Source organism: Mustela lutreola, chromosome 4 (genome assembly GCF_030435805.1).
Source record: "Mustela lutreola isolate mMusLut2 chromosome 4, mMusLut2.pri, whole genome shotgun sequence".
Taxonomy (NCBI): domain Eukaryota; kingdom Metazoa; phylum Chordata; class Mammalia; order Carnivora; family Mustelidae; genus Mustela; species Mustela lutreola.
Genome location: NC_081293.1, coordinates 44,849,317 through 44,869,410, shown reverse-complemented (window position 1 = coordinate 44,869,410; position 20,094 = coordinate 44,849,317).

The following is a 20,094-nucleotide window of genomic DNA, read 5'->3' as shown; positions in this document are numbered from 1 at the left end:
ACCAAGCATCTGGTAGTGGACCAAGACCATCTGATAGTGGCCTTTGTGACTGCCTGCCTAATAGCTTATGGAAGACTGAATCTAGGTGACTGCTGAAGCTAGTGAAGCTCCTGCCTGGCTTTGGCTCTATGTACTTACTTAGAACCCAGACACCATGCTGTGAAGAAGCCCAGACCATATGGAGACAAACTCAAATCCTTGGCCCTCTGACCCAAATGAGATCCCAATCAGGAGCAAGTCAGCAGGTTAGATGAGTGAACCAAATCCTCTAGCCTCAGTCAAGACTTCCCAGCTGGCATTCAATGAAGAAGAGATACGCTTTCATCACCAAACAAAGTCCAAACAGCAGAATCACAAGCAAAGTAGATTTGGATTGCTTTAAGCCAAAGGTCAAGGAACTTTTCCTATCAAGGGCCAAATAGCAGCTATTTTAGGTTCAACCTTGTTGCCTTTTATTTTCCCTTTCCCCCCACCACTTTTTTCTTTTCTCTCCTCCTTTCTCTCTCTCTCTCTTTCTTTCTTTCTTTCTTTTTTTGTAATATTTTAAGAATGGCAAAAAACATTCCTAGCTCATGGGCCATAGGTTGTGGGCTGGATTTGGTCCATGGGTGACAGGTTGCTGACTCCCATTTAAGCCACTAAATTTTATAGTAATTTGTTACATAGCAATAGATTATCAGAACAATCAGTTAAATAAATTGCAGAAGGATGAATTGGCAAACCTAGGGAATAAAGAGGAAATGAAGAGTCACATGTGTGTGTATGTGTTTCTACACTTACCCCCAAAGTGCACTTCATAAGAATTTTAGTAACTTTATTGGGTAGGCATGAGATATTAAATGTCAACATAAATGCAATAACAGCAACATGCATAAGCCCCCATCAGGAAAAAAAAACAAACATTATTAAAGAGAAGAGAGTATCTATTGAAACCCTGCTTCATTTCAGAATCTCTGGGATACAACGATATGCATGATTTTATCTATGTTCATAAGAATCTTATGAAGGAAGTATTATTATCCCTATTTTACTGATAATGAAACTGAGGTTTAAAGAAGGCAAATAATTTTCTCAAAGCCTCCTGATGAGTAACAGGTGAGCTTGAATCTAAATCCACTCCTAGCTACCAACGTCCAAAGTTTATACTTTTAAGGATTAGCTGGAGTGGATCTTAAATAAAATCATTTCACCTCAGTCCCCATCTCCAGACTTCAGAAGCCTGTTTTACAGGTGAGAAAACAGAGGTTGACAGTTCATTGGAATCACTGCACCACACAGCAGGCATTAAAGCTTAGCTCCTCCTCTGCACAGAACACCTTCACCTCTATGTTAGGCTGACTTTTAGCTGAAGTGTATTTAATATGCATATTTAAATTAGTGATGCCATTTTTAATCTAATTGGCATCTAAAATTTTCAATATTCTCTTATTTATAAGACAATTTTCTTTGAAATTAATGAAAACATCTAAAAATTCCAGTAAATAAAGATGTAGGTGTCTGTATCCTGTTAGACGACAGAAAAGGGGAGGTGCTTCTTATGCAACAATTGGAAGCATAGCAGATACCCTAAAAGCAGAACAGACACCCTATGTTTGAGTTGGAGAGAATCCCCTATAAACCACTGTTGCTTTGGGACTATATTTTTGTGATACATTTAATTCATGTCTAGCATTATATGATTTCATGACATTGGGATCTCCAGGCAAGTCCTCTTGGGACCATGTGCCCATCCCGTTCTGCACCTGATCCTTTTTGATCTCTTCTGAGCCTGCTCTGAGGGGTTCACATGGAAACTCTTTATCTAGGGCTTGTAGGACCTGAGCTTATGCCCCTGATGCAGGAGCACCAAAATCTGCCCATCAGAAGGTTCTCAGTGGCCTTGAAAACCTGTTCTCTCTCCCAGAGCAGAGCATGCATGTGGAGTTCTATAAGTCCCTAGAAAGATTATTTGTAGAACAGTAGACAGGAACCAAAACCCCATTCATTTGAAATGCTGAACTCCATCTTAGCCCTGGCATTGTGGGAAAAAATCATGAGGGAGCAAAGTCACAGAGACATGGAAGTTTATATTTAGTCCATCCCCACCTTACATAGGTGGACCAGTGCAGTGGAATTTGCATTGGTATGTAATTATCTTCTTCTAGCTACATACTCAAAATGTTAAGTGGTCACATGACTACCTCTTGCCAGCAACTCTGAGCAAAAGCATGTATTAGCTCAAGCACTGTTAACTATGTTTCCTTTCTCTGTTTCATTGGGTGCAGAAACCTATGGTCAGATGGAAAACACCCAAAGAGCAAAGCATGCTGGAATGTGAGCCCTACTGGAGGACATGAACTCTAGGATGCTGCCCAGACATGCAGTCCACTCTGAGTGAATGAGAAATAAACTGTTCCATCATCAAGTCACTGAGATGTTGATGTTTTTGTTTCTGTAGATAGCCTAATCTATCCTGATTAAACATCCAGCAGTTGCAAGATTCTGCTGATGCTGATGGATCTATTAGACTTGCTTTCTAGGCTTAGCACTTCAGAACAGTGGTATCAAAATATACGAATTTGCTGTAGAATCTCTGACCATCTCTTTTCCCCAGTGGTTCTTCCTCAATGTCATTTGGTTACCAGGAGGAGACCCAAGGTCTTCCCTGAAACTAAGGCCCCACTTTGTTCACTTCTGAAAGTATAAGGCAACATTTTTAATTAGTCCTTTCTTAATTTTAGAAAGGATTGCCTTATCAGATATACATCAAGTATTTTGGCTTTTGTTTCTTTTAAAATTCTCGATTCTCTCTCATTACATTATGTATCTAAAATTCAGTAACATTGGCATCAGGGTCATTATTGTTGATGAAATATCCTTCAGTATATCCCATTGCTATTTTTCCAGATGAATTATAGCATTATTTAATCCAAAACTATATTTGGATTAGAGTTGCAAATGTGCTAGTTTTATAAGGTAAATTGGGAATATTAAACATTTTTATGATATTTAGCCACAGTATCCAGGTAAATGATTTGTCTGCATCAATTCAGTTTCCTTATTTATCCCAATAAAATATTATAGTTCCCTTTACAAAGATATAATACAATTCTTACTAAGTTCAGCTCTTGTTCTTTTAGGTAATTTAGTTCTATTATGATATGAACCTCTTTTATAACTTTACAGTTAATTGTTGTTAGTTTAATGGGATATTTTATCTTTGATCTTTTTATTTTGTTTTGGCTTCTTCATTAAACTCTTAATACTTACAAGAATATTCACAGCATCTGCCTCATAAAATGCAAAACTGTAAATAAATGTACAGCACAGAGAAATAGATAACTAATTATAGTACCTTTATATAATGGGATATATTAAAAAAAAAAAAAAAAAAAAAACAGAAAACAGAATTAACTGGTGATCCACTCAACCTCATGCTGAGTGAAGATTCCAGACCAAAAAAGAAGATCCTGTATGGTTCTATTCACATGAAGTTCAAAAACAAGGAAAACTGTTAGTTAATTGTCAGCTACCTGTAAAATGATATGGACAGAGAAGGGACAAGAAGCAACTTCTGGGCTGATGGAAATACTTTGTTTTGATTTAGATAGTTGTTACATGGATTTATACATATGAGCTATACATTATTTTCTCTATTTTGCTATATACAAAGAATGTACATCTTGATCTGGATGATAAATATGTATTATTAATAAGGTTAAAATTCATCAAACTGGGCACATGAGTTTTGTGTACTTTGTGTATATCATATCTCAATGAAAAAAAAAACTTAAAACAAACAACTTATTTCTTTTTACCTGATTATTGAATTGTCTTAGTATGAAATAATAGTCTGCTTTATTTTCTCTCATTTTATTTATATTTTTGGTTCAAATTATCAGAACTTTAAAAATACTACCTTTGGTTTCTGTTTGCAAAGGTATGTATCTAGTCAGTAATATTAAACGCCTTCTGATTAAAGATGATAATTTATGACATCAAACAATATCTTTCTCCAACAATGCATATTGTAACCAACTTAAAAGGCAAATGGACAACTAGGATGAAAACACAGAGTTTAGAAATATTATGAAATGGGGGCACCCGGGTGGCTCAGTCGGTTAACTCTTTGCCTTTGGCTCAGCTTGTGATCCCAGTGTCCTGGGATGGAGCCCCAGATTAGGCTCCCTGCTCAGTGGGGTGTCTGTTTCTCCGTCACCCTCTGCCTTTCCCCCTGCCTGTGCTCTCTCACACTCTGTCAAAGAGACAAAAAAACAAAAGAAAACAAACAAAAAAAACCTTAAAAAAAAAATAGCATGAAATGCACAATCTCCCCAACATAATACTTGGAAAAATGTTGAAAGTATAATTTATGGAAGTGCAAATATCCAATTAAAATATTTGAAAAGTTTAATCTCATTGATAAGCAAAGAAACAAATTTAAATAAGACATCATTTTAATTACTAAATTGATGACAGCTAAGTAGTTAATGGTTCAGCTCTGGATTTATACTGATTCACTCCTCTGTAATTCAATTTTCTTACCTATACTGTAGAACTAGCACTGATAACATGTAGTGCTTGTAGAAGGATCTTTGATAATATTTATAAATATTACTGATCTTTGTTAATATTTATAAAGTACTTTGTGATGTGTCTCATATAAAAGCAGTACCCAATAAACATGAACTATTTTTATCACCATAGCTTATTATTTTGGGCAAAGATGAAAAGGCTGATACTGCTCTGTGATGATGAGATAGGAAAACAGCAATGGTGAGCATGTAAAATTTTTACATCTTCCTGGAGAGCCCCATTTGTCAATATGTATCAAAATTTTAAATGTGTATACTTAAACTCTGGAATTTCACATCTACAGATTTATCTTATCCTAAAAAAAATAAATAAATAAAATAAAAAATAAAAAACTATGTAAAAAATGTATACCCAATATGTCTATCACAGTATTTTTATTTTCCAAGGATCAAAAAGAAAATCAGAAACATAAAGGCATTCAATAGATCCTTCAATGATTATTGAATATACCAACTATGTTACCAGATGAAGGCCTCTGTTCTGTCTTTAAGGTCATCTCTGAATATTCTATGAATTTACAATCATCCTCCTTCCCCACCAACTTCCCCAGTACTTCCTACTCCTACTGAACTAATGGCTCTCAAGTACTGAGAGCCATAAGAGGTAAACTTCAAAATCTCAGGGTGCTAACATAATAGAGAATATTTCCTACATCATAGCGCTGCAGACTCAAGGCCTCCCATCCCCCACCCTGCATTCACTATTAAAATCCTCTCCCCCAATGTGATGGTAGTAGGAGGTGGGCCTTTGGGAGTTGATTAGGTCAGGAAGACAGAGTCCTCCTGAATAGGATTAGCATCCTTATAAAAGAGATCCCAGAGAATTCCCCAGCCTCCTCCTACCATGTAAGGACTCAGAAAGAAAAGAGCCATCTGTGAACCAGGAAGCAGGCTCTCATCAAACAGAAAATCTCCTTTCACCTTGATTTTGGACTTTCCAGCCTCCAAAACTGTGACAAATTTATTTCTGTTTATAACCCACCGAGTATATGGTATCTTTGTTATAGTAGCTTGGAACAGACTCAGACGGAAATTGGTACCAAGATTGGAGTGTTATTTGGAAGCAAAGAATTGCAATTTGGGGAGCACAGATTCAGGTAAATACCCAAATAGTGTTCCCACTTATATGCTGAAAGCAAAGGGGTTTTATGAGCAAAAGCATGGAGGCAATTGCACTACTCAGATAAAAGAACGAAAAATATTGTCAATTGGTACTAACAAGCCATGACACTTTTTGTTACACACTGATGTACAATCGTGTTGGTGTTAACCAAAGAAATATTTCTGGTGTGCATTATTTAACTCTCCTGTTTGCAGAAAGTCCACAAACCACAGTCTTATGATCAAGATGCCCACTAGCCCATTAAACTTTTAGGAGCAGTTGCTTGCAAAACAATTGCTGTTTTGCCCCTTCCAAAGGTTTTGGCCCAGTTCAAATAAGGCTGGCCAAGACTATTTATCCATAGTGGACTAACTCTGTTTTAAAGCATCTCCAGCCACGTCAGTGTTTCACACACTGGTGATGGGTAGAGGCCAGTGGAACTGTAAAGCGTGTGCCAGAAAAATCTTACATTACTATGAATGGACCCCCTTAAGGTACCATCTGGTAAAAGCTCGGAAAAAAAAGAGGCGAGCTTTAGAGAAAGCCTCGGGCTTCTTAGAGAATACCTAAGTAATCCTGAATAAAATGTCTACAGGAATACAGAAGATAAAAGCCATTCTGATGAGATCACAGATGGAAATAGAGAGGTGTGCTATGGAACATTGGCAGAAAGACAATCCTTGTCATAAATGACAAAAAACATGAATAAATTGGGTTCATGTAGTGGTGTTTTGTGCAAGCTAGAACTCGTGACTGATGAAATTGGATATTTGGCTGAGGAAATCTTAAACAAAATATTGAGGCAGTGGTCTGGCTACTGCTAACTGCTTATTGTAAAATTTGAGAAGAAAAAAATCACTTAAAGATGGAACTGTCAGGAGAAAAGGAATCAGAATGTAAGATCTGGAAAATACTCAGCCTGTACTGCAAAGAATGAAAAAGCCAATCTGGAGAGATTGCTAAGGGTATAGCCCAAGGACTACTTGATTTGGAGAATAGTCAGCCATCTCAATAGAAGCCAGGAACAATGGAAGAATGGTCCTAAAGGCAAGTGAGAGATCTAAATTAGGGTGGCCAAGCCCCTCATGGGCCCAAAGTTCAAGGGTCAGTTTGACAGTGGATTCGAAGAACCGACACCTGCAGATGACAGTTATCAGACCACCACTGCCTGACCCTGAGGGATCCATGCCCCTCACCCACCTCAGGTGTGGCTCCACCGGTCCAGTGCCCTGTGGGCCATGGTGGCCACACTCCAGAGGGCGCAGGCAGCACACTTTGCTTGGAAAGGCCCAGCGCTATCTCCACCAGCACACAGAGGACATGGAGCAGGGGCAGGGTGAGGGGGGGGCATTGCTGCCCACACCCAGAGAGATTTCAAAAGATGGGGTTGCCTGACAGAGCCATGAACTCTACGTGCCTAAACCTTTCTAATTCCTGTACTTTAAGATACCAGTTTTCCTCTAAGAATAATCTTAGATCTAGTCCTCATGTTCTGATACAATGTGCTTTTGATGTTAATCAATTTTAAATACTCCATAATTTCTATCTTTATTTCACCTGTTGATACTCTGGAAGAATGTTCTGTAGTTTCTAAATGTTTGGTGATTTTTGCTATTGATTTTTATTTTTATTGCTTTTGTGTATTCAATTTTGAGAATGTTTCATTTGTACTCATAAAAGGGGGAGGAGGGCTACTCACTCTTTTTTGAGTACCAAGTTTGGAGAAATTCCACATTTGCCTCTGTTGGGACCCTACAGGTTTAGCAAACTCAGGGATAATTTTTATGTCAATTCCTCCTCCTAGTAACACAGAAACCTGACCCATCCCCTCTCAGTACATATAGCACATTGTTCAAGTTCCATATTTGTATGGCCTTCTCTAGTCATGGCCCTGGGGCAGATTGCTTATTTCCCTGCTGAGTTCAGTGTGGTAAGATTTTTGTGTCTTCCTGCACTCATCAGTAGTCACATGCAGATTTCTGCCTTTAAGAAGGAAACTTGTTTCCAGCTCTTACCTGTACACAGAGCAGTCTTCATTAGGCATCGAAACCCCCAGCCTCTTAACTTCTGTGCCCAGTAAAACTTCATTTTGTGATTACTGTTATGGATTTGAGTTCCCTTTGCATGTGGCACTGAATATTTGCTTTTCTTGCTTTCAAGCTCAGATACATGTCCCCCCCCCCCAATTATTTTTATATATTTAGAGGGAAGCCGGGTGTTACACATTACACATCTTCTTTGTCTCCCCATTGAGAAACAGTGGTCTGACTTTGACTTCTGGGATAGACTGATAATAAGATCTAGTACATATTGACTACACACCACAGAGTCACATATAATAAAAAAAAAATACAAAAGCTAAGATTTGCTAAGATATTGTTGACAATTCTAAAGTCCTGCTTCTGTGTTGAGTCACATGTAGTATGGCATAGTGGTTAGGACTGCAGAATCGGGAGCCAGATTGCCCTTAAAAAAATACACACACACACACACACACACACACACACACATTTATTCATCCATTCATTCATTCATTTGTTTAAGAGAGCAAGTGAGCATGTGTGTGAACAGGGGGAGGGATGGAGGACAGGAACATGGAGAATCCCAAGCAGACTCCACACAGAGCATGGAGCCTGACATGGGGCTTGATCTCAAGACCCCAACCAAGATCATCACCTGAGTCAAAACAAAGAGTGGGGTGCTTAACCGATCAAGCCACCCACATACCCCTCCAAATTGCCTTCTTACGATTCCCAGTTCCTTGATTAACCACATGATCTTGGGCTGATTACTTAGCCTCTTCCTTCCACAAAAGCAGTTTATACATATAAGGTAATCACAACACTACTCAGCTCACAGGAAACACTGAGGACTCAGCTGTTACTTTGTGTCCACGTAGAGGAATGCTATGTCTTTTAATCCTTGTTACTCTTATGAGTTAGGTACTATTATGGTCCCTTAACACATTTGCTGGCAAAAAGCGAGCTCCCAATAAATGTATTAAACAGGTAAGAGAATACTCAGTATTTAAATATGGAAAAAAAATGTAACGTGGGCACATAATTGAGCCTGTGTCACATAGGTAATTAGGGGTAGAGCAGAGTTTTGATCAGTGTTGGTTTTACCATTAAACATGAACATTTCCTCAGCACCTGGAACCCTCACCCCAACCAGCTAGGGTAGCACGGAAAAGGGAGGTTTTTCCGCTATCAGCATCCACATTCCCCCCAGGCCTTCCCCTACTCTCTTTTTTCTTTCCTCTTCCCTGTGAAGTAAAAGACATTCATTATCTTTCATTATCTTCCTTCTTTCTCTGGACTTCTAAAATTGCCCTGCTCTCTTGTTTTATACCAGTGCTTTTGCTAATGTGACTTCATTGCCTGATGTTTTTTCTTCTCTCTTTTCTAGATCAATAGTCTCTGTCCCCCTCACTTGATAATTTCACCAGCTTTCATTTTCACGTCTCTTAAAGCCCTGGGCGGGCAAGGCGGGGGTGGAGAAAGCCATTTGAACCTCTTCCTTTTATGTTTTGTTTTCATCCACAGCAGAGCAGTTTCCTTTACTGTGGTGGCAATCTTGTCCTTTCTCGTACCCTTTCTGCCAACGTTTCTCCATCTGCAGAGGTTACTGCAGCCCTTGGCCAGGTTCTAGAACATTAAGAAAATTGAAAGTTGATATTAGGTGGCCAGGCTGGTGAGGATCTAACATGAGCTGGGCCAGTAACCTCTGAGGTTTCTATTCCAAAATCTTGCAAGCATTTTATTTTAAGGAAAGTTCTGTCTTTCTCTGGATCTCTTTTTAGTCATTTTGATTTATAAGAAAGGTGTGCCAATCCCAGAATGCCCTGCCAGTAGAAAAATGGCAGAGCCACTCCCTTTGTGTAGTATAAAAGGAGGAATCACAGCCAATGGCACATGAGATCAAGACTAACATGACATATACTGTCCCTGGATACCAGAGGACAGCGCAACCGCCTCTCCTTTTGGGGCTCTGTAATTCCTTAACCATTTGTGAAATCAAATCATAGATGCAAATCATCTCCCTCCCTAAGAAAAAGGAAAACTTTGTTATCAGAAAGGAAAACCTAGCAGTCATGCATTGTGTGTCTAGTATTGTGAGCCCTGGTTTGTCTCCCTACAATTATCTAGGAGGTTGGTATGAGGTTTCCATTTTATGCATAAGAAGCATGAGACTCCGCAACGTTAAGTCATTTGCCTTTAACACCTGGGCTAGAATTAAAATGCCCAAGTTTGTAGTGGATTCGAAGCATGTTCTTTTCCATTCACACTGCACTTCTTCCAACATTTACAGGGAAATAGAACCTGTCCATCTGTGGACCACCTCTTCCCAGAACAGAAAACCAGGGGTGTGACCACACTTGGAATGCTTTATCTGAGGAGCTCCTTTGGTTTGGGGACCCAACTTGAGAGCTCCCCAAAACAGGCATCAATACAGATTAGGGTCAAGCAACCCACTTCTCCAATGCTTGAGGAAGACTTGCTTTACTCTGTGATCAGATTTTCTGAACCTTAGAGGAACTCTCTGCTGAGTCTCAGGACAGCTACTCTCCCCCTCGGACCTCACCTCTGCCTGTGCCAGGGGGCTTGCCAAGAAGCATCACTGCCCCCACCACTGCTAAGCTTGGCCACAGGGCATTCTTGGACCAGGAGGCACTGAGCAGAAGTGATAGTACTTTGCAACATGATGTGAAGTTATGTGTCTGGTAGTGCTTGCTTCTCTGACTCTCCCACAAGGGCAGCGTTCAAACAGGGCAGCCACCAATATGAAATATGAGCAAGGAATTCATGTGCAATTCTGAAAGCCACTGAGATTCATTTGGGTTTTTGTCACAAAAGCAAATCTCAATATTGTGTTTGCGCCATGCTTGGCATGGCGACCTTCTTTCTGCCCTTCAAATATACTGATCCACTTCCTGTTCATGCTGCCTGAGAAACTGTGCCCTTGGATCTACAAATAGTTTTGAATTTTCATTATTCAAATTTTTGGGCAACTAGTCCTTCCGTGTAGGTAGATTCACTGATTATCGAGATCACAAGATTCATCTGCCCCTCTCTAGACTCTAATGTAATTTTCTAGTGATATTTGATGCCCCTGAAATTTTATGATGTATGCATTTCTTAATTTGCTTATTGTCTGTCTTCTGCCCCCAACTGTAGCTCAGTGAAGACAAGAGTAGTGGTTAAGAGCACAGACCCATTAGTCCAACTGCTTGGGTGATAATTTCAGCACTAACACTGGTTAATTGCCTGACCCTAGGTAAGTTACTCAATTTACTAGAATTTTTCACCCCTTTTTGTAAAGTTGGGATAAGAATACAACATTTAACTCATAAGGCTGTTGTTAAGATTAAATGAGTGAAAACATGTAAAGCACTTAGCATGATGCCTAGCACACACTAAGCATTCAGTGAAGTTTGGGTATTACCATTAGTATTATACACCATTGCATTCCAGATCTGAGAACACTGCCTGGGATAAGGTAGAGGCTTGATCATTCTTATAAATGGTTAGATGAATGACTGCCATGAAGATTTAGGAAATCCTTCCAATAAAAACTAACCTACTTCACAGTTGAGAGCTGATGGCTGTCAGTGGAAGTCAAGGAACAACATAAAAAAGAAAAAAATGCTTAACTTCATTCCTGGTATCTAGTAGTAATAGTCCCAATAATGATATTAACAAGAACAAAATATATCTCTACTACCCTTTAGCAGTTAATAATTATTTGCTTTCTACATTACCACACAGCTATAAGACAGGGATCATTATTTTCGGTGAGAGCACAGACTTGGAGAGAAGTAATGTGGGTTTATCCCAAGTTTCATGGTTTACTAGAGCTGGGTTTTGAGTGATGTTTCTTTGACTACCTTATGCTACAGAACATTTATTAAATAATCACATCTTTCTTGTCTTCTATTAGTCCTAATTCCTGTAACGGAGGTTGGTGATCTGTTCTCCCCTTGAATAGGGGGGTAGCCAAGTGTTTCTTCTGCTGTCAGCGTCAGGTGTAATATACATTGAGTTTCAACTCGGTGGCAATCCCTATGCTGGGCTGAGGGTTTGGGGAGAAACAACAGAGAAATTAGATATGTACCCGGCACTTAAGAAGTAGAATAATACATGTAACTGTGAATCCTAAAAGGAAAGCAGGTGGCATGTGCTCTTTCTATTACTTTTCTCCTAATCATTACAGCCATCTGTGCTTTCAGATAAATGGAGGTACGGAGATGGCAGGCATTCACCCAGAGCCATATTGCTAAGGAAGCCAAGGGGCCAGGATTCAAATAATAGATTCAAAGTATTCAAATACTAACAGTCTCCGTGCTGCAGTCTGTGATGAACAACCTCTTTCTTTTGTCTATTTTTGTCTTAATCGGTGAAGTCAAAGCTGAAGGCAAAGCTGGTCATGGTATACATGGTATGTAGCATATGACAAATACACCTAGAACAGACCACTTCCCCGGAGGTACAGATCACTGCACAGAGCATACCTACAGCAACTATGGGATCAGTTAATGCCCTTGTCTTCTCAGTGAGCTTGACCTTGGGGTCTTTTTACTTGGTGTTGCAACTGGCAGCCAGGTATGGCCTGGGGCCTTTTCCTAACTGCTCTGTTCCAGGCAGCCCTTATTAGGGATACAGATCACATATTCCAAGTGCAACAATGTCTATGTACCGTTCTTCCACATTCACTTTTTCAGCTCCTCCCTCCTTGTTGCTCTCAGGACGTGGTTTGTCAGAAACACAGCACAGACTCAGGGCCATAAATCACAGCTAACTTGGTAGAATTAGCTCTCCTCCAAAGGTAGATACATGGCAGGCAACCCTCTGCTTTGCAGAGAGCCCGCTGGAGAATCCTATTGCTTCAGCATATAAATCAGCACCAGGCACGCAACAACATCCTGACAGCAGGACAATTATTGTCCTGAAAATAAGAAATGCAAATTTCTCTTTCCTCATTGCAAAGGCAACCAGCAGACTTACTCTATGATGTTGATCAATGACTTTAATCTATGCCCGCCCACAGTTTATAAAATCCACGTACCACCTGTCACCTTTCTTCCTGTTGGCTCGGGACCGAGGCAGTATTTGATTTCCCTGGGTGTCATGTAAGTCATTTGGGCCACCTTGAAAAGGTGGCTATTAAAATAGCAAGGATTAGAGAGCAATTTTTAATGGTAGCTATTTTACTTATAAAATGAACCCAGGAGGCTTCAACACGGAAGGAGCTGTGTGACCTTGACAACTTCGCTGGCCTCTCTGAGCCAATTTCACAATAGACAGATATAGACAAAAACACCTATAGCAGAGGCTGGCTTTGAGGGTAAAGTGGGAGAATGTCTTACCTTGTACTTACTAGATTGCATTTAGCCCTACTGGGCCAGAGAGCCCAGAGTAAAAAGAGATCAACAAGGGAATCCATACTAATGGATCAGTTAAGGTCAGGAAAAAAAAATAAGGAATGGCTTCTTTACTAAGAAATTGTTCAACTTTATTTTTCACATGGCAATTGACAGAAGATCTGGCTGACTAAAAAAAAATGGGTTCTCATCACTAGAGGAAAAGAAGACCAGCGTGGACTGACTGACGGCTGTGTCAGTCCCTGCACAGGACCCTCACCACATGTAAATTACATCTATTATCCTGAATTCTTCTTCAATCCTAAAATAGTCTCTGGTAGCTTACCCATGGAAGGGTTGTTTTAATAGCATCGTTGGTAGTCAGAGTAAAAAAAGATATATTCTAATCTGTAAATTATGTGGGATTTACAAAAGACTATGATTTGGATGCAGGAATTCTCGGTGCTGGAGGAAGACATATGGTTTCTCAAATCCAGGTGTGTCTGACACTTAAGACTCATCCAGAGGGCGAGAGACCATAAAATGCCCAAAGACATCGGGAGGACAGGTCTTAAATCAATCTCTCTGAAGGGGAGCAAATTTACAACTGCTTCATCTTCCCTGATAACTCCACAGTCACTTACTAAGGAATGTGGGTTATGATGATGACAGAAACCCCCTCAACTATACCTTTCCTTGAACCTTCCCTTCTCTATCCATGGACATCACAACATCAACGTAATTTCTGAAAACCAGAATGATTTATCTTTTTGACATTAGCCCAGAGACCCAAGCAGGTATTGCAACAAGAAAATCCTTTCAGGACCTAAATTTCAGCTGCAACTTATTGCAAGGAAGCTCAGAGGTGCATGAGGCTGAGGTTGTTAAGACAAGCTGTTAAGACTAGAAACATTCTTGCTCTACCAGAGGACTGATGGACCAATGGATCACAAAGATAACTGAGTAGGCAGGGAGTTCTGATCAAAGCTTCAGAGTCCTATGAAAGAACCTTGCAAATAGAAAGGTCATCTATGAATACTTCCTCCACAGGCAAGTGGCTGGCCATGACAGAGCAGTAAGTTGTGGGAGTATACCTGGGAAGGGAGTAGGATTAAGAAGAAGGGCCCTTGCTTGAATCTCTGAGCTAAAGAAAAAAGTAATATAACTGTCATGGTCAGTATGTTTGTGTCTCAACCTCTTCCCACAATAAAGTCATATGTTGAAGCCCTAGCCCCCAGTGGGATGGTATTTGAAAATGGGGACTTTAGGAGGTTATCACGGTTGGGTGGGTCCTCATGATGGGATTAGTGCCCTTATGAGAAGAGACACCTGACAGCTTACTTCCTTTCCCCTTGGGCATTCACAAGAGGAGGTCATGGGAAGCACCCAACAAAATGGAAACTACCAGCAACGCAAGAGAAGTGTCCTCAGAATGAAACCTACCTTGCTGGTAACTTGATCTTGGCCTTTCTAGCCTCCAGAATGGCAAGAAATAAATTTCTGTTGCTTCAGCACTTGGTCTCCAATATGCTGTGATGGCAGCCCAAGCTAAGACAGGGATCGCCAGCGCTACATCTGCAAACTCCATTCTAAGTTACTGCCCTTGAAAAATTAATGCTAGCTTTTATTTGACAGGGGCATAGAGCTAATGGAGAATGCAGTGAGCATTTAGCCACATATGCTGACATGTCAAAAGATAGTGTGTTACTTTAAAGCTTTAACCCAAGAAATAGGTAGTCTTGGCAGGAGGTCTGACAGAGGAGATGTGGTGGGAGTGGAGGACAGCTCTGATTGCTGCTGCCACCAGTGTGGTCCTGCCCACACAGACTCCCAGCTCACCAGTCCCTCATTCTCAGCTTCAATGGCTTGGCCTGGAAATCTCAGTCATGCTGCCTGGTAGCTAGTTACGTGAGCAAGTGTGGAGGGAGCTCTTGGAGAGAGGACTAGGAAAACAGGATCAGAATTTGCTCAGGCACCTAAACTGGAAACTACAGTTATTTTCATCCAGACATGCATCTAGCCACTAGCGTCAGTTGTTTCTTCAAGAAGCTCTTAAATTCTTTATTTTGTCTCCCTTTCCATTACAGTGTCTTATTGTCTTTTAATGCGAAATTCTTTCAATACTTCCTGCCTGCATATCCATGCCTCTTGGTCTTCCTCAAAACCACCCTCTTATGGTTTTCCTCCAACACCGATAACATGCTTGTTTCATAGATCCCTCCATGAACAGCTGATAGCTTCTTCCTACCACCCGAAAATCCTCTGGCGCTCATTTTGTTGCTCCAGCTTCATCTCTAGCCACTTCCCTCTCTAACCCCTGGGCAAGCTCCTCATTATACTGCCTGCATTTCCCTAAACAAGTCTTATGATAGTCTCACCTGCAGGAATTGCCTTCTTAAACTTTCCCCCGTCCCCAGTGCCCTTAGCCCACTGTACATCATCAGAAAGTAATTACTTCTTCTGGCAAGCAGAAGAATGACTCCCCAGAGAATGACATCCCCAGAGATGTCCACATCCCATTCCCTGCAACCTGTGAATACGTTATTACGTGGTGAGGGAGAATTCAGAAGGAGGCAAATGGAGCATTTATCATTATTATCCCCATGCTATAGATGAAGAGAGAGGTTCAGAGAAATCTAGAGATTAATTCACAATCCCTCAGCTCATGAGAGAGTGACTGAGATTTGAACCCAGTCAGTTTCCCTCATATGTGCTCCATTCCATTCTATCAGGTTGCTATATAAGGAGTGTATTAGATATTCAAACAGCATTGCCTCAGGGAGGTGGTAACCCCATAAAACTAAACAGCAGGGCAGATGATATTTGCTGGAGGCTAAGCCAGATCTGACTGTGAGTGCCAAGTTGCTGTCTCAGCACCGAGGCTGATGCACAGACTGCTTGCCGGCCCCAGGCCTGAGAAACAATGAGGAAGACCTTCCATATGGCACAAAAGTTCAGGAAGCTCTAGAGGCACAGCCATGTGATTCTGCTAAACTTGCTTTAATATCTAAGCCAGATACAGCTAAGGCAAGGGTCTAGCATTGGTCATGGTGAACTGGGATACTGCCTGCAGAGTTTACCAAATGTCCAGGTCTAGTCCATGCCTTCCTGGCAGATGCACTCCTCTGTTAAGCAAACAGAGTAATCACAGAAATCACAGTTTTGATATTTTATTACTGAATGAGCTCGCCCAAGGTATTGAGGGATATCCATGAGCATATACATATTCATGTCATGAAAGCATTTTGGGTTTCTGGCCTCTCAGGAAGGCAGGAGCACAGCTGGTATCTGGCAGCTTCAAACAAATAAAATGAAATCTTTCCCTTTTACAATTATATAAAGCTAAGTCATGAATCAGGAGGGTAGCTTTCAATCATCTCATCTAATACTTTTATTTTATACATGAGAGGACTGAGCCCTCTGGGGCATTGATGGGTTTGGGTTGTGGTCACAAAGCTAATGCATGAAGGAGCCTGATCTCTACCATGATTGGTGGCCTTGGCTTTGACATTCTTGTTTTGGGGGAAAGTCACACACATAGAAGGTCTGAGGTCTTGCTCTCCTTATTTTTCTCTTTCCCTTTTGCTTCTGTCTCTCTCTCATTCTTTTATTTTCTAATACACTGTTCAGTGATTTTCCCATTTGTTGTCTATTTCCTATGCTTTTTCCTTTACTCTCCTTTCAGAAAGAAAAACAATATTTTTCACATCGTGCATTCAACATGAATGGAATTTTGTTTCTGTTTTCAGTTCTTGTGAAATGGAAACTCAGAGAGAATAACTGTCCTGTGCAAGTTCATACAGCTACCTAGTTACAGAGTAGGTCTGAAACTCAGCTTCCTTCACTGTCAGTATCATGATTTGTTTTCTTTCTTGTAACCACACCACATTTTACCCTATCATTGTGAGCACTTGTGACCTATGACTTTCATTACACTATTAGTAACATTACCACAATTTTCTTTCTTCATTACCTCTATAAACTCCAAAAGTTTCAGTTCTTTTTCCTCTGAACTCACTAAAATTTTAAACAAAGGGTTCACACAGATTTCATCAGTAGGACATTACAGCAACTAGTTTCAGCAACCACCAAAGGTGTCTTTAAGGAAGAACCTTTGTTGTGATGCCTTCTAAAGTAAGTATTACCCTATTTAGAAAAGCATAAAACCCATTTGCAACTATAGACACATTTTTGAACAGATATCACATCATTAGTTCATCCATCTCAAATTATATATACTTCGAAAATCTCATTTACTTTCTTCTTGTTTTCGCTTCAAGGATTACCAATGACTACCTTGATTACCCTATATTACCCAGAATATCTTTAAGGAAAAAGCAGCAGTTATAAGTTCTTCTGATGTAACAAGTCAAGCAAATGTAATCCATTTCCCCTGTGCACATCCAAACTACACTTTCCTGACCTTATTTTAATCACCAATCTTCGACCTCCCTCCTTAGGTCTTTGGAAATGCCTGGGCAGGCTAGTGGGGTAGGTTAACAGATTTTCTATTTGCTTGAGGGGTCCTGGGTCTTATGAGTGCAGTCTGCTACAGACTGAATAAGTTTAGGCTAATGGCTGCCAAGGTCAAAGGCTGCTGCACTAGAACCTGGTATTTATGCTACTTGCCTGCCCACACCCCCTTCTAGAAGAATCTGCCAGGCCTTCAGCCATTACTATCCTCTTTCTGACCCATCATCTCCAGTCTTTATAGCTATATGAACCAAAGATGAGCATTCTATCCAAAGGCAGTAAGATAACAGGCTGGACAGTGATCCATGACTTGACATGAAAAAGTGAATGTGATCAGTTACAGTCTTCTTCCATGAATTTGAAATAAGTAATAATGAAGTAGTTCATGGTGAGGGAATTCTATACAAAAGAGTACAAAGCAAGACTAACACTTTGCCCCATTTCCATATGACTAAGTATACTTATTATCTATTGTTATCTTCTATCTCATATGTATGAAAACTTGGCCCTAAGAGATAAACTGCAAAATCCAGCACTCTATTTATGTCTATTCCCAAAAGTAAATACTGTCTTGAGCCCTTCCTGTATAGTTGTGATCCCCTAATGAAAACAACATTCTCTCAGACTTTCACGATACTGATATCCACAGACATATACCAACCCTTGTTGTAGATTATAATTTGTAGATTATACAATCTTGGATTACACAATTTGTAGATTATACAATATTATAGATTTTAATTATTATAAAAGACAACTTGTGTTTTTCTACCAATGGTCAGACTATTTGCAACTTTCTTTTCCTCTTTAATCTCACTGTACTTTTTATTCAGAGAACCCAGTTCTCCTGAAGACTGGACTTTCTCTGTGGCAAACATTTAAAGTAAACATATTTTTTTTCATTTTCATCCTCAATATTTTCTTTGATCTCATACTTTTTTATGTACAAAGATCATGAGTAAGGTCCCATGAAATAAAGAGAACTTATGATTTCCAGGTCAATGCCAGTTTCAGTATACCTGTTTACTAAAAATTAACATCCTCTTTTGGGAAATAAAGCAGGTGACCTGATCCTTATAACCAAAGAATGAAACTAAAACATGTCCAGTAAATTGAGAAGGTCTGACCATCTTTAACACTGAGGGGAGCCTACAGAATACTCTTGCTCATGGGAGGTCCCCATCTAAACTGAGGATCTTTGGCTAGAAATCATAAGGAAATGAATTATGAAGTGACACATAGAGGTATACATAAAATTTCTATATAAATAATCTTCCAACAAAATGCCTTAAGCATTCCTAGAAAGGCATACCTCATGGATCATAGTCCATTTGTAATGATTTGTATAAAAATGAGAAAAAAGTATTATATGGTCACTTTTTATAAAATACATTTTATGAAATTTAAAGAAATGCCCTTCATTTAAATATCACATCCTTTCTATATTCTGGAGATCAAATATCTTTTATGAAAAGATGGTAATATTAAATAGTGGGTTTTTTCCTCTATATCTTGACTTGGCCCAGTAAAATACGTCAGTCTAAATCTATCTTTTATTTTTATTTTTGAGAGAGAGAGAGAGAGAGAGAAAGAATCCTAAGCAGGCTCCACATCCAATGCAGAGCCCAACGCAGGGCTCGATCTCTCAATCCTGAGATCATGACCTGAGCTGAAGTCAGGAGTTGGATACTTAGCCAACTGAGCCACCCAGGTACCCCCAAAGGCACCTTTTAAATTTTACTAAAGTTTAAAGTTAAAAAATCTGGACCACTGATGCATGGGGTATGCAATCAAAGAAGAAGCTGTGTTTTAGAAGCTTGGGAGTCAATTTCCAAGTAAAGGAACTTAACACCAGCCAAAGAAGCACATATTCCCTAGCTCAGTATGGAGACTACTAGAAGAGAACCAAGACCTGCTAGGAAAATACCAATGCACTTGAGCTGTGTGACCAGAAAAGAAACCACTGTCATGTCCATGACCATGACATCAACAAAATAATCAGAGGCGCTACCGTGAGCCTTAGTACAATGAATGCAAAGAAGGTGTTAATCATAGTGAAGGTGAGGCACAGGTGCCGTGGCCACTCAGAAGCCAAGGGGTCACCTTAGGAGCCTACAGATTATGAGGAGGGGGTTGGGGGCTCAGTTCTAGTGACTTTGATGACAAGGTAGACATCAAATATTATTCTTTTTTATCATCACTATAATCTTCTTCCTCAAGGATAGCTCCTGATCACTGAAGCCTAGAGAGAGTGGCTCATATGGAGAAATGAGAACTAGGTGGACTGGACCTGAAAGAAATGGGATACACAAAATTCCTTTGCACATACACCTTTTCTACACCAGTGAACAGTCTGACTTTTCCATCTAGATCTATGGTTTTTACTCTTGGCTGCATTTTAGAAATACCTGGAGAATTTAAGTAACTTCCCTAAAGAGCACATGATGAGTTTGGAGGCCTTGACCTCATTTCATCCCAGTAAAAGCCACTTCATTCTAGTTCCTCATTACAAAATGAAGTCATTGGAATAAATGATCTCCTTCTCGCTCAGATGTTCTAGGATTCTATTCTCTTACACACGTCCA